Consider the following 12,601-nt stretch of genomic DNA (forward strand, 5'->3'; position numbering starts at 1 on the left):
AAAGGTTCTAGCTGAGATGTTGTACTCCATTTGGCATCAGCCCGAGACCATCACCCACTGAGCAGTGATATCTATAACAGGAGACACTTCAGAGGAAAGCCACACAAACATCTCCTGACCTTGCACCTTGCTTCATCTGTCAAAGATGACTCTTATCTGTTCAGCGCTTTTTCATCTTCTTCCAAACTCTTCACCATCACACCTGACTGAACCACCATTGAATAATATTGCAGTCCAACTTTTCGTTTTCCTTGTGCTAGAAAAAAAAACACAGTAACTCTTTTCCTTCCAAGAAATGTCAGTGATGCAATTGACTTTTAGGTTAATAGTTGGCCCACTGATTTCTATCAATTTAGTTATAATATTTATATATTGTAGTTCTTAATATTCTGCATCAAGACCCTGAGCACTAGGCAACAAAGTTTATTTGAAAACTGTGAAAAAAGGGATATACAAAAATCAATAGGAATTTCATTACAATCTTTTAGGAATAAGAGACGTTGAGCAGGAATATTTGGATAATGGAATCATTATTTCTTTATTTTGGTGCCATCTATTCATTACATCAGAACAATGAAAATGTGAGAGGCAAAAATAAACAGGGAACATAATTAAAGGGGGTGCTAGAGTTCAGGTCTAGGGGGATAGAACCCCAATCTAAGATTATTTCATCACGAGCATAATAGAAAATGTATGTTCAAATGAGCTGTTGATTCGTGGTGTGCCATGATTTTAATGATACGGTTCTGCTTTAAGGTTAAGGATCCAGGAGCCTGCCGAGGACTTTCATTGCCAAAGAACGACCTCTAAGTATTAATCAATTACCTGGGAAATAAAGAGTAAGGTACCAGCTTGCTCCATGGATGTTCCTGGCTAAGATGTTATAGGAGGGGGTGGAGGGGTGCAGTGAGAACGATTTGCCTCATTTTACTCTATTTTTTTTTCTTTTTCTGGCATCTAAATAGTAATACCTAATTTATTTTTACTGTTTTTATAACCTTACACTGGACCTGAGTTCGGTTATTCATTTAACTCTGTTCTCTTTAGAATGAAGGCAGTATAGTGGCTCACACTGACGACTGCTTAGGAGAGGAGACAGTAAGTCCTTTTGAAGCTTTGGAGTTTTCCCTGCCTTTTCCGGACTTACCTTTTTCTGGAAGGTACAGTGACATTATTCTTGAATGACAAAGGTGTGGGCTGCGGGGACTTAGCAAGTGACTGTGAGCAATCTACGTTATAAGATCTGCCCATAGCACCACTGAGACTCTCATCATTCCAGGGTGTAGCTTCAATGCGCTTTACCAATCAAGGTCACCCCGAAGACTACAGTGGGTACTGGTCTCATTAGTACCCCTAAGAATTGCAGGCTGAGATTTATGCTCATCAGTTTGTCGTTGTGTGTGTAGCAGTAACATACCTTCGCTTTCCTTGTAATAAACTAAAGAACTGGCAGGATAAATATTTATAAATGATTTCGGTGACGTTCCTGTGGCGATGTGTGCTTCGCCTTATTTACAAGGCAGCATTAAGCCACTTAACACTGCCTTGTAAATAAGGCCCCCTTTCACGCTATACTTAGCGTGAAAAGGGTGGGCATTGGGTGTTACGGTGGGCATTCCACCGCAACACCCCTTGATTTTGACGCTGCCCCATATTTACAAGGGCAGCGTAAATATGGGGTGACGCCAACATTAGGAACAGGGAAAACTGGGTCTTAAACGGGTGCAACGAGGCATAATGTTTAATTTCTCCTCGTTTTCGCTGTTTCCATGTGTGCTGCATTGTGCAACAGAAACAGCAAAATGCCTTTGAATGCTTAGGTGCAGGAAAGTGTCCCTTCCTGCACATAAATAATCAATAAATAATGACGTTTTGCAACTTGTATGTGTGCTGCACTAAGCAGCACACATGTGGTGCAGCCCTGCATTTCAGAAGTGACAGAGCGTAGAGTTAAGCCAAGGCGGTTAACGCCACGCTCCGCCACTTCTCTAGTAAATATGCCCAAAAATACTTACTGAATTGCTGAGATATGCTTCCTCCCATTTCTTGGCAATATAGCAGTTCTTTTGTGCCAGAAAGAAAAAAAATGAGAGCAATCCTTTCAGTGAATATTTCTACATTACATAATTTTCCAGCCACAAAATCACAAGTCAAAAGAACTAAAGGTAATTTTGCATTTTTCTGACTCACAAAGTGCATTGTGCTACTCATTTCAAAGGGCAAAGAAGAGGGGTGTTAATAGCCTTCTCTATCCTTATTGCAAGTTGCAATTATGTCTCTCAATGCAGTGCGATCACAGATGTGGTTGCAAATGATTTCACCACAATGGGCTTGTCATCCAATTGCACAGTTAAAGCTTTCCAAGTGGGACCTTCTCCACCTTGTAAATTATGGTGAATCACAATGGGGAAAGATACACTTGTTCAAGGGGCCACTGCAGTCTGCCCCTGATGCTATTTCGTGCATGTTGACACTTTATTATGACAACATGTTATTTAAAATCAGCCCTTGTGTCAATAAGCCCCTCACGTCCTAGCATGGTTGCCGCTGTAGAGTGAAGAGCAGGCCGGGAATTGGGACAGTCACCTCTGTAGCATGCATATACTGTCAAGTGCCGCAGATGGTCATTGCTGGAGCTCCACGTTGGTGGTCACCACGGGCTGTTGATGCTTTAACACAACGTGCATATTTCACATTGCCGGTCGCCGCTGGCAGTTATGTTAGCGTGATGAGTCTTTTTTACTGGAGTTTCCAATTGGTGGACAGCGAGGGCGGCAAGATCCCAAACAGCGCACCACATTGTTACGACAAGAACATGCTAACTTTCTAAAAGTGTCATTTTCAGAATTGTGATTTGAAATTTGACATTACCATTACAAAGTACAATTCCCTAGAGACCAAACATGACATTTCTATCCGTTCCCATGCAACAGTTATCACATATTAAATATAATAAGGTAACCCAATGTTAACCTATGGTAGAGGTATTGCAGTAGTGAGAAAAGAATTTAAGAGTTTTTTTTACTACCAGGACATATAAAATATAACATTTCATGTCCAATTTCTTAAATGCAATGAACTCTGCCCTCAGGGCTGTTTAGGGCCTACCCTACGGATGGCTTACATGTAGTAAAAAGGAAGATTTAGGCCTGGCAAAAGGTTTGTTTTGCCAGTTTGAAATGGCAGTGTAAAACTGCATACTTGTGCAATGGCAGGCCTAAGACGTGTTTAAAAAGGCTACTTAAGGGGGTGGCACAATAAGTGCTGCAGGCCCACTAGCAGCATTTTATTTACAGGTCCTGGGAACATGTAATACCATTTTTACTAGGAATGTATAAGTAAATTAAATGTGCCAATTGGGTGTAAGCCAGTTTTGCCATTTTTAAAGGAGACAGTGCAAGCACTCTAGCACTGGTTAGCAGTGATAAAGTGCACAGTTTCATAAAAGCCGACAAAACAGGTTTATAAAATAGGAGGGTGAAGGCAAACATTTTGGGGTGACCCTGCAGAGAGGGCTAAGTCCAACAACCAGCAGTTTAGTTTGCACCTAGTCTGTTCCTGGGTGTCCTGAATGAACCTTTGCAATGCAGGGTCTGTGAAATTCAGCTCCCCATACACACCCAGAGGAACAAATGAGTGTTTCCTGCTTTTGCAAGAAAAAATGTAATCTTTAGGATGAGATATGCTTGGTCAAAGGATCTAGAAAGATATTAGCCAAGTTAGGTGACCACGAACCCGGAGAGCACGGCTGATGGAAATGGTAGCATTTAGACAGCTTTGAAACAGTTAGTTATACATTAGTCAAAAAGATAAAACCAAGGAAGAATAATGCCCAATTGACCTGCAGAATGAGGGCCAGAATTCTCAAGGGTTTGTGTCACCCTTGTGCCACGCAAGGGGGTACAAGGGTGACACAAAACCTAAGTGAGATTTATCATGCCATGTATGGCCACCTTGCGAGGCTCTGCATGGCTTGATAACTCCAGAGTAGCGCAAGGCAGCGCAAATCACTGTCTTGCATTACTCTGCCCCAGAGAGGCATTCCATGGGTGGAGCATGGGTGTTTCTACGCATCCACCCATGGATTTTGGCATATTCCCAGATTTACCATTAGTGACAGACCTGGGAACACGTCAAAATGCTATGCCTCCCCAGGTGAAGCGTAACGAGGAGAAATATCTTTATTTCTCCTCACTTTTCCCTCTTTGTAGGAAGGTGGAGTATTATGTAGTGATGCTGGTTAGGCTTCACTGTACAATACTCTCACACTACCCCAAAGATGGTCCTTGGATTCACAATAATAAATCCTTAGCTCACTCATGGTAGAATGGCATAGAACAGTGAGGCCTTACTAGAGGAACATGTGTTAAGCATTTCAGAGTACCAACATGGACGATAAGCAACTGATACGACTCGGAAGAAATCCAACACCAATTTATAGAAATATAGCAGATTGTTATACAAATTTAGGCACCAAAATGAAGTCAACTGGATAAGTACAACCAGAATTATGGATGTTAGAAGGAAAAACTAGACCAGTGCAGTTTAGTGCTGCAGAACATTAGCATTGCGGTCAACAGTAAAAAGCCCTACTGACAATCGGTCACTTGCAGGTCGAGTTGCATGGAACTCACTGGGGGTTAAGGTGATCCCAGGACCAAGCCATGACAGTCAGTTTGATTTAACCTGGCCTGAGAATCCCAGGTTCAGAGTTGTCTTGGCTGTCCTTGGTACTGAAGCAGGAGCTGCGGGATGCTGATTTTACCACTTCCCCAGTGCTGGTGATGGGTGCAAAAAAGTTGACAACTGGGCGACTGCTGTGGTCGGCTGAATGTACCGCAGAGTTCCTTCGAGTTGCAGCGTTGAGTGAAGTTGGTGGTTGCGGGACTAGCCACCAACAAGCCTTGGCAGCGGTATTGTCCGCAAGAAGTTATTTTGATATCCAGAGGTCTGGGCGAAAATGGTCACCACCCTTAACATGCTGTAGGTCAGGACTACATTTCCCACAATGCACTGGACCTTCTACATTTGGGTGGTCCCTTGGAGGGCCCGATGGCCAGCGATGTTTTGGTTCCAGGACGTTGTTTTTACCTGCAGACTGCAGGGCGCTAGTGCCACTAATCCAGGAGAGTCTGAAGTTGACTTTGGCTCTCAAAGAGGTCCCTCTGTCTGAGGGAACCGGTATATGGTTCGAGACAAGTCACAGTCATTACATTTCAGGATGTTGCCACAAGTGCAGAGTATCACACCTTTGGTTTGGACAGCTCCTGCTGTCGTAGACTCGGGTCCCTTCTGTGTCATCTGTTGCAAGTCGTATCAGAACTGAGGTTCTGATTCCAGGGGTGACCCTTAAATCCTAAATGTAGGGTGTTAGGTGGGTGGGTGCAAGTGGTCAATAGGCTACTATCCCCAGCGGTTAATCCAACCCTGAGGTGACCACATCCAGTGTGTGTGTCACCTTTTCTGCCCAGGTCCCTCTATTGTGCCACTTTTAAAAACAGTAGAAACCCTAGGGGTGTGGCTAGCCTTCTGGTGGTGTGAACCTCCTGACTACTTATTTTCCTGCCTGCCCGGGTGGAAATGTGCTTAAGGGCAGGGTGAAAGCTGTTTTCTCCTTGGGGAAGCATCCTGGTTGCATATCACAGGCGGTTTACGCTTTGAAGCTCACTGACTTGATATGCCACTTCACTAGCCATCTTGTCAGGGAGGTAGATGTGACCTTCTTCCCATCCAGGCAATTGTTTCTCACTCCTGGGAGAGATAGCACCTCCTGGCAGGGGTTCATGTTCCTGTCTTGGTGGCAGTGTCTGCGGGATGACAGCCAGAGCACAGGGCAGGCTGGGGCAAACAGGTGGGCAACCTCTAAGTGAGCCACCTAGATGCATGCCACATTGACATTTACAAGAGAATCATGTAAAGGAGGATGGGACAATTTGTTTGATACCAAATATGACATATTCTGGTGGTACCATAATGGAGCTGGCAACTTTGGGGGTGCCCTGTGGTCAGCCCATGTTATCCTGTGGACCACAGATTACTTATAGAAGCCCTTAATAGAAAAGGTTGATATAGAAACATGTAACCTTGCACTTATATGTCCTTACCTTTAAAGTAATGTACCCTGCCTCCTGGGCTCAACAGGCCTTCCTTAGGGGTGACTGACATATATTAAAAATAGTGCATTGACCTTGCCACAAATGCTGAGGGCACAGTTGAGTTTGAGCAGTTTGCACCGCTCCAGCAGTCTGTAACTGCAGGGTTGCTGTCATCTGTATACTTGGGCCACTAAGCATGGCACAAACATTGCTTGAGGCCCTAAACCCCTTTAACTCCCATGCCCTGGATAGCACTGATACCATTTACCAGGGATTTATTAGGGGGTTAAAGTCCTTAGTAATTGTGGTTAATTCACATTATCAGTTTTACCGAAGGAGCACTGGCACATGGAGCCTGGGCAGCATCCTCCAGTGCACTTTCAAAGGCATAACCATCCGCATTGGGGCAAAACGCGTATACGTAAACCATACAAAAATGGCACCCCCCCCCAGACAAAAGGTGATAAGAAACTAACCTGTCCGCTGGTAGATATCATCATCGAAGTGGAAATTCCTGAAAAGACCATCTGTATTGATATGTTCATGCCCTGGTCTGTGTTCACTGAAAGTCCATACCCCATAGGGAAATGGACCACCTCAACAACTTTGGGTTCTCTCCTCTCATCTCCATCAGCCATTTGAGAGGCCTATGATCGGTTTGAACCTCGAAGTGAATCCCAAACAAGTTTGGGCTCAGCTCCTTCAGCCTCAGTCATTAGAAACTTCGGTTTCACACCAGTCTCATATGCCGATGACACTCAAATAGTGGTATCAGTATCTGGCAATATAGAAGAATCAGTAGATCGCTTTAGGAACTGCATGACTCAAGTCAATCATTGGATGCGATGCAACTGCTTAAAGTTAAACGGTGAAAAAACCGAGATCATGCTGCTAGGTACTATGGCTGATCTCTGGTCCCCCGACTGGTGGCCTGACACTCTGGGTGACTGCCCTCTCCCAGTGAGGAAAGTCAAAAATCTCGGATTCATTTTCGACGATAAACTGACTTTTAATGCCCAGACAAATAAGGTGTCATCCTCCATTTGGCATACTTTGAAATTGATCAGAAGAATATGTCCATTTATTCCTCTGGACTAATGGAAAACTGTGGTTACAGCGCTTGCCTTGTCTACACTGGATTATGGCAATGCCTTATACACAGGCATCCAAACTCAATACCTTACTAAACTGCAACGCCTCCAGAATGCGGCAGCAAGATTGGTATTGGACATCCCTAGATCTGAATCCGTCTCTAATAAGCTAAAGGACTTACATTGGCTTCCCGTGGACAAAAGGATACAATTTAAATCTTTGTGCCTGGCTTATAAGGCACTCTACGGCTCAGGATCACATTTCCTGAGAACTCAATTCCAATGGTATGTCCCAGGTAGAAGTCTCAGATCCTCCAACACTAAACTCGTCCAAGTACCCAAATTCAGGCAGAACAGATGGGGAGGAAGAAGTTTTCTGCTGAGGACAACCAAGCTATGGAACCTCCTACCCATTAACATAAAAAACAGCCCTACACTCTTCGCCTTTAGAAAGGCCATCAAGACATGGCTATACCCCTGCTAATCATCCTTGCAGAATCTCCTTGCATCCAACTTTAGCGCCAAGACGCCTTCGGGCATTCGTGCGCTCTACAAATGTAAAAATCAAATCAAATCATTCTTCGGGGACCAAATCACAGCAAAAACGTCACTCTGGATGGCACTTCAACATTGCTCTGTATGGAGGAGTTGCCTACTGATATTGGCAACTGGTTGGTCCTGGCTCAACAACACTGCCTCAATCCTATGTTCAGAAGCTTCTGTTTGGACAATGAGCTACTTTCCAAAGTCTGGTGCCTTCAGGATAGGTGCTGAGCATGTTGCCGTGTTCAGGGTGTCATAGGCCTTTTGGCATCGTGTGGTCCAGATGACCTTCTTCAGCTACTTTTTGGAGGTGAGTTCACTGAGTGAGGCCACAATAGTCCCATACCCCTTCCCCAACGTCCTATAGTACCCAGTCAAGCCAAGGAAAACTCTGACTTAGGTCTTGGTTTTGGGAGCCTCCAACTCTTGAATGGTCTGGGTCTTGGGTTTGAGAAGTTGCACCTGGCCTCTACCTAGAAGGTAGCCCGAGTACACAACATAATTCTGTCTTATCTTGCACCTACTGGCCTTGAGAGTTAGGGCTGCCTGTTGCCAAGCCTGGAAACCTTTTCTTAGGTCAACCAGGTGATCCTCTCAGGTGAAACTAAGTACAGCTATATCATCCAGATATGCTGCGCTAAAGTTGTCCAGATCTGAGAGAACTAGATTCATCAACCTTTGGAAAGTGGCAGGTGCATTTTTCAGACCAAAGGGAATCACCTTAAATTGAAATTGGCCTTCAGGGGTTTGAAATGCTGATCTCTCATTTGCTCCCTGGGTGAGTCCAATTTGCCAGTACCCAGATGTTAAATCAAAGGTGCTGAAGAATTTGGGTGCACCCACCTTTCAACAAGCTCATCTGCTCTTGGGATGGGGTGTGCATCACGTTAAGTGACTTCATTTAAACCCCCGTAATCCAAACAAACTTCATCTTTGGTTTTCCACCATTTGGGTGGGATGTGGGGGGCAATACCACTGGGCTAGCCCAGGGACTGTCAGAGGGTTCTATTATCGACAGCTCTAGCATGTTGTTGACCTTAGTCTTGATGCAGACTTTGGCTTGATCAGACAGTCTACAAATCTTGTTTTTGACAGAGAGGAAGTCACCAGTGTCCACATCATGGATACACCATGTTATCTGACCAAGGGGTCAAAGAAAAGAGCTCAGCAAACTCAGCTAGGACTTGCCTGCTGTCAGATTTCTGTTGTACAGTAAGAGAGTCTGATAAAACAACACCCTCTACTGAACCATCATGTGGGTTATTTGACAGTTGGTCAAGGAGTGGTTCACTTTCTCCTCCTGGCCTTCATCAGTCACCATGAGCATTGTCATGTCAGCTTTGTCCTGGTGTAGCTTTAGCTGATTTACTTGGAGAACTCTGTCAGCACTCCTAGGGGTGCCCAATTCTACCAAGTAGGTGACTTCATCTTTTTTCTTCAAAATGGGATAGGGCCCAGTCCACTTGTCCTGGGGGGCCCTAGGAGCCACAGTCTCCAACGCCCACACCAAGTGACCTGGTTGGTACTGAATCTGTGCTGACATTTGGTCATACCAGTGCTTGATAAACTCCTGGCTGGCCTCCAGATATTTGTCTGCTCTCTTCATGTACTCAGCGATGTGTGAACGCAAGCCCCACGCATACTACACTATGTCTTCTTTGGGCTCTTTGAGAGGTTTCTCCCAGCCTTCCCTCACAAAACGTAGAGGACCCCTTACAGGATGGCCAAACAGAAGTTCAAAGGGGCTGAAACCAACCCCCTCTCTGGCACCTCTCTGTAGGCAAACAAAAGGCAAGCCAACAGGACAACCAATCTCCTTCTGAGTTTTTCAGAGACGCCCTTTATCATACACTTCACATTTTCTTTAATCTCTAAACTAACCCATTTGTCTGGGGATGATGGCGGTGGTGACGCTGTAGCTCTCACCACATTCATCCCACATAGCTTTTAGGTAGGCAGGCATGAAATGTGTCTCTCCATCAGAGACCACTTCTTTAGGAACCCCACTTGCCACTGCATGGAGAAGTGACAGTCCTGAGGGGAATAGCTTATGGGTACCTTTTATGGCATAGTCCACTACCACTAGAATTAATCTGTTTCCAGATGTAGTTTGAGGATCAAGGTGGACAACAATTTCAATCCCTACCCTGTCTCAAGGGAATTACAACCACTGGAAGTGGAGTTAAGGGAACCTTTGGTTGTGGGCCTGTCTTGCCACTGGATTGACAGGTGACACATGAGCAACAAAACTCCTTCACTTTTTCAGATAGCTGGGCCAAAACTAAATATGCAACCCACCTGCCCCTGGTTTTGTTTTGTCCAAGATGTCAAGCTAGGGGGTTAACACATGCTAAGGTCAGAATAAACTCTTTGTACACTTGGGGGACCACCACTCTCCTGGCTTCCCCTGGTATGGGGTCCCTGGTATTAGTGTACAGAAGCCCATCTTGCCAGTAGATACTGTAGGTTCCAATGACATCTTCTTCTTGCCTTGCAGCTAGCTGCTTAGGCCTTCAAACGTGGGCATGGCTTTTGCCCTTGGCATTGGTCCTCTCTGGAGGGATACCCCTGCACTTGAAAGTTCTGCCAGGTCAGGCCAGACTCATTCAGAAAAAGCTCACAGATGCTAACAAATAATCGTTCTTAGAAAGTTTTCACCCAAACTACAAAAAGAAATCATTGATTTTCAATCACGTAATTTGTTGCAATGGTTCCAATAAATGGACAAGAGGCAGAAACTCACATTAGGTTGTGCTCTATTTCCAGATCAAGAATGCTTTACAAGGCAGATTCATTGATACTGAAAATCCACATTTGAAATACCTACAAAGGACCTTTTAAATTATGAAGAAATCAAAGCAACAGAACCAGCGCCCCTGGTTATCAGATCCAAGCCAGCACTAGCACACCAAGGTCAGAGCCACCCACTACGCCAGCTTCAGCGGTACTGTCATGGACAGATTAAACAGATATTACTGATGCCTGTTAACATTGATATGTGATTTGCAGGTCACTAGACAGAAAATGCAGCTAATTAATAACACCTCAAAAAAGGCGATATTACATCACAGTTCTGGGATAGGGGCCAAAGGATGGCATTGCAACCAAATATGGTTAAAGAAAGAGAAAATGGAAAAAATGGAAAGAAAAAATAAGCTAGAGGCAAATGGACTGAGAGCAAGAAAGAAAGAAAGGAAAGAAAAGAATAATGCAAAAAAGACAGACGGAAAAGAGTAAAAAGAGTAAAAAGAGAAGAATGGAAGCATCAGGGCAACGATTTCAATGGCCCATCCTTAAGAGGTTCAGGGTCACGTGATATTGTTCTAAGTGGGGTACTTTATTTTACTGGCTACTACTTTGAGCACGACACTAGAACCATGATTAAGGATCTGCAATGTCATGCAGAGGTCAAAGATTGCATGACATATTCTTCCACACGTGCTGTTGAATAAGAAAGGCAATAACATCACTCGAAGATGCTAATCAGAAGCCAGCTGTCATTGCAACAAGATAAGACAATACTGCAAATAGGCTAACATTTTTCAGTTCCTAAAGAACCCCAGCGGCAACATGTAGATGAAACCATTTTTACTCAAATCATAATGAATTCACTAACATTCACTATTCACTCCCTGAAACCTTTATAAAGTTTATCTTTTCACAAATGAGCTATTCTCTGTAAGACATCTAACTTGCTGTTTTGAAATGTAACCTTAAAAATATTCACAGCAGGCCTGTGCAACTAGGGCATAACTTTCATTGGTGCAGAAGGGCAGTGGCACCAGGACCCATAACCATGCAGGGGTTCACTGTTCCCTGAATATAGCTGTATTTCACAGTTCAAATAGCAGCAAGGGAGGCAATTTCCTTCTTTGCACTAGGGCCCGTGACACACTGGATAAGCCACTGAGTGGATCTCGGATAGTGGGATGCAGGCCAGTGGTGCCAGCAAAATATTGAAATAGGGTTTTACACAATCTAAAAATGTAGCAAATGAGTGAAAATCATTGAGTGGGAGTGTGCTTACATGTGTATGTATGTGACGTGTATTTGTTGAACATTTTTGGGTGTGCTTTACATGTGTGAGAATTGTGATGGGATTGAGATGGTATAATCCAATGACAATTTTGCAAAACATTGGAGATTACATATTCATAAATGTTTTAATAAAGTGTGGTACACATATGATATAGTGATGGATAGTCATAAATAGTGACCAAATTCAAATCAAAATTATGCCTTGATGGCAGAAATAAATATGCAGAATCAACCAATGAACAGCCACCTCATGAGTTTCACATCTTAAAGGCAGATCTGATAGTAAACAGATTCATCTCATTCTCATTAGAGGATGTGACACATTGCTCTTTTGCTGCTTAGAAACATACCATATTTGCATCAGAAGCCATTAACTTCCAGTTGGAACTCAGATACACTACAATAAATTGATTGTGTCATAGCCTGAATCCTTCCTATTTGAAATAATGACAGGTAACTCTCATCAGAAATAGGATTCCAGGCAAAACAGTGATCATCAGTCAGAAGAGTATATCCACTATCATTGTTTTCATTCAAGGGCACTTTTCTGAAAGCTAATTCAATATAAACCATAACAATTTATCCTTTACACTGGAAAGCACTAGGCAGTACTCATAAGACAAAATAACTCACTAAGAGCTCTGGGTCACATGTACCTATGTGGGGTCGCAAACCAAGTTTTGAACAGGGTCTTATTTCTGACCACAATTTTATTTTGCATTGCTACAGATGTTCTAAATAGTCACATTGCTAAATGTTCATTTGTGTAGTAACAAAATCATCTTCCTTATTAATTCCTTATTAATTCGCATGAAGCAAGAATTCCTTTTGATA

The sequence above is a fragment of the Triturus cristatus genome, chromosome 9 (assembly GCF_964204655.1).
Source record: "Triturus cristatus chromosome 9, aTriCri1.1, whole genome shotgun sequence".
Classification (NCBI taxonomy): Eukaryota; Metazoa; Chordata; class Amphibia; order Caudata; family Salamandridae; genus Triturus; species Triturus cristatus.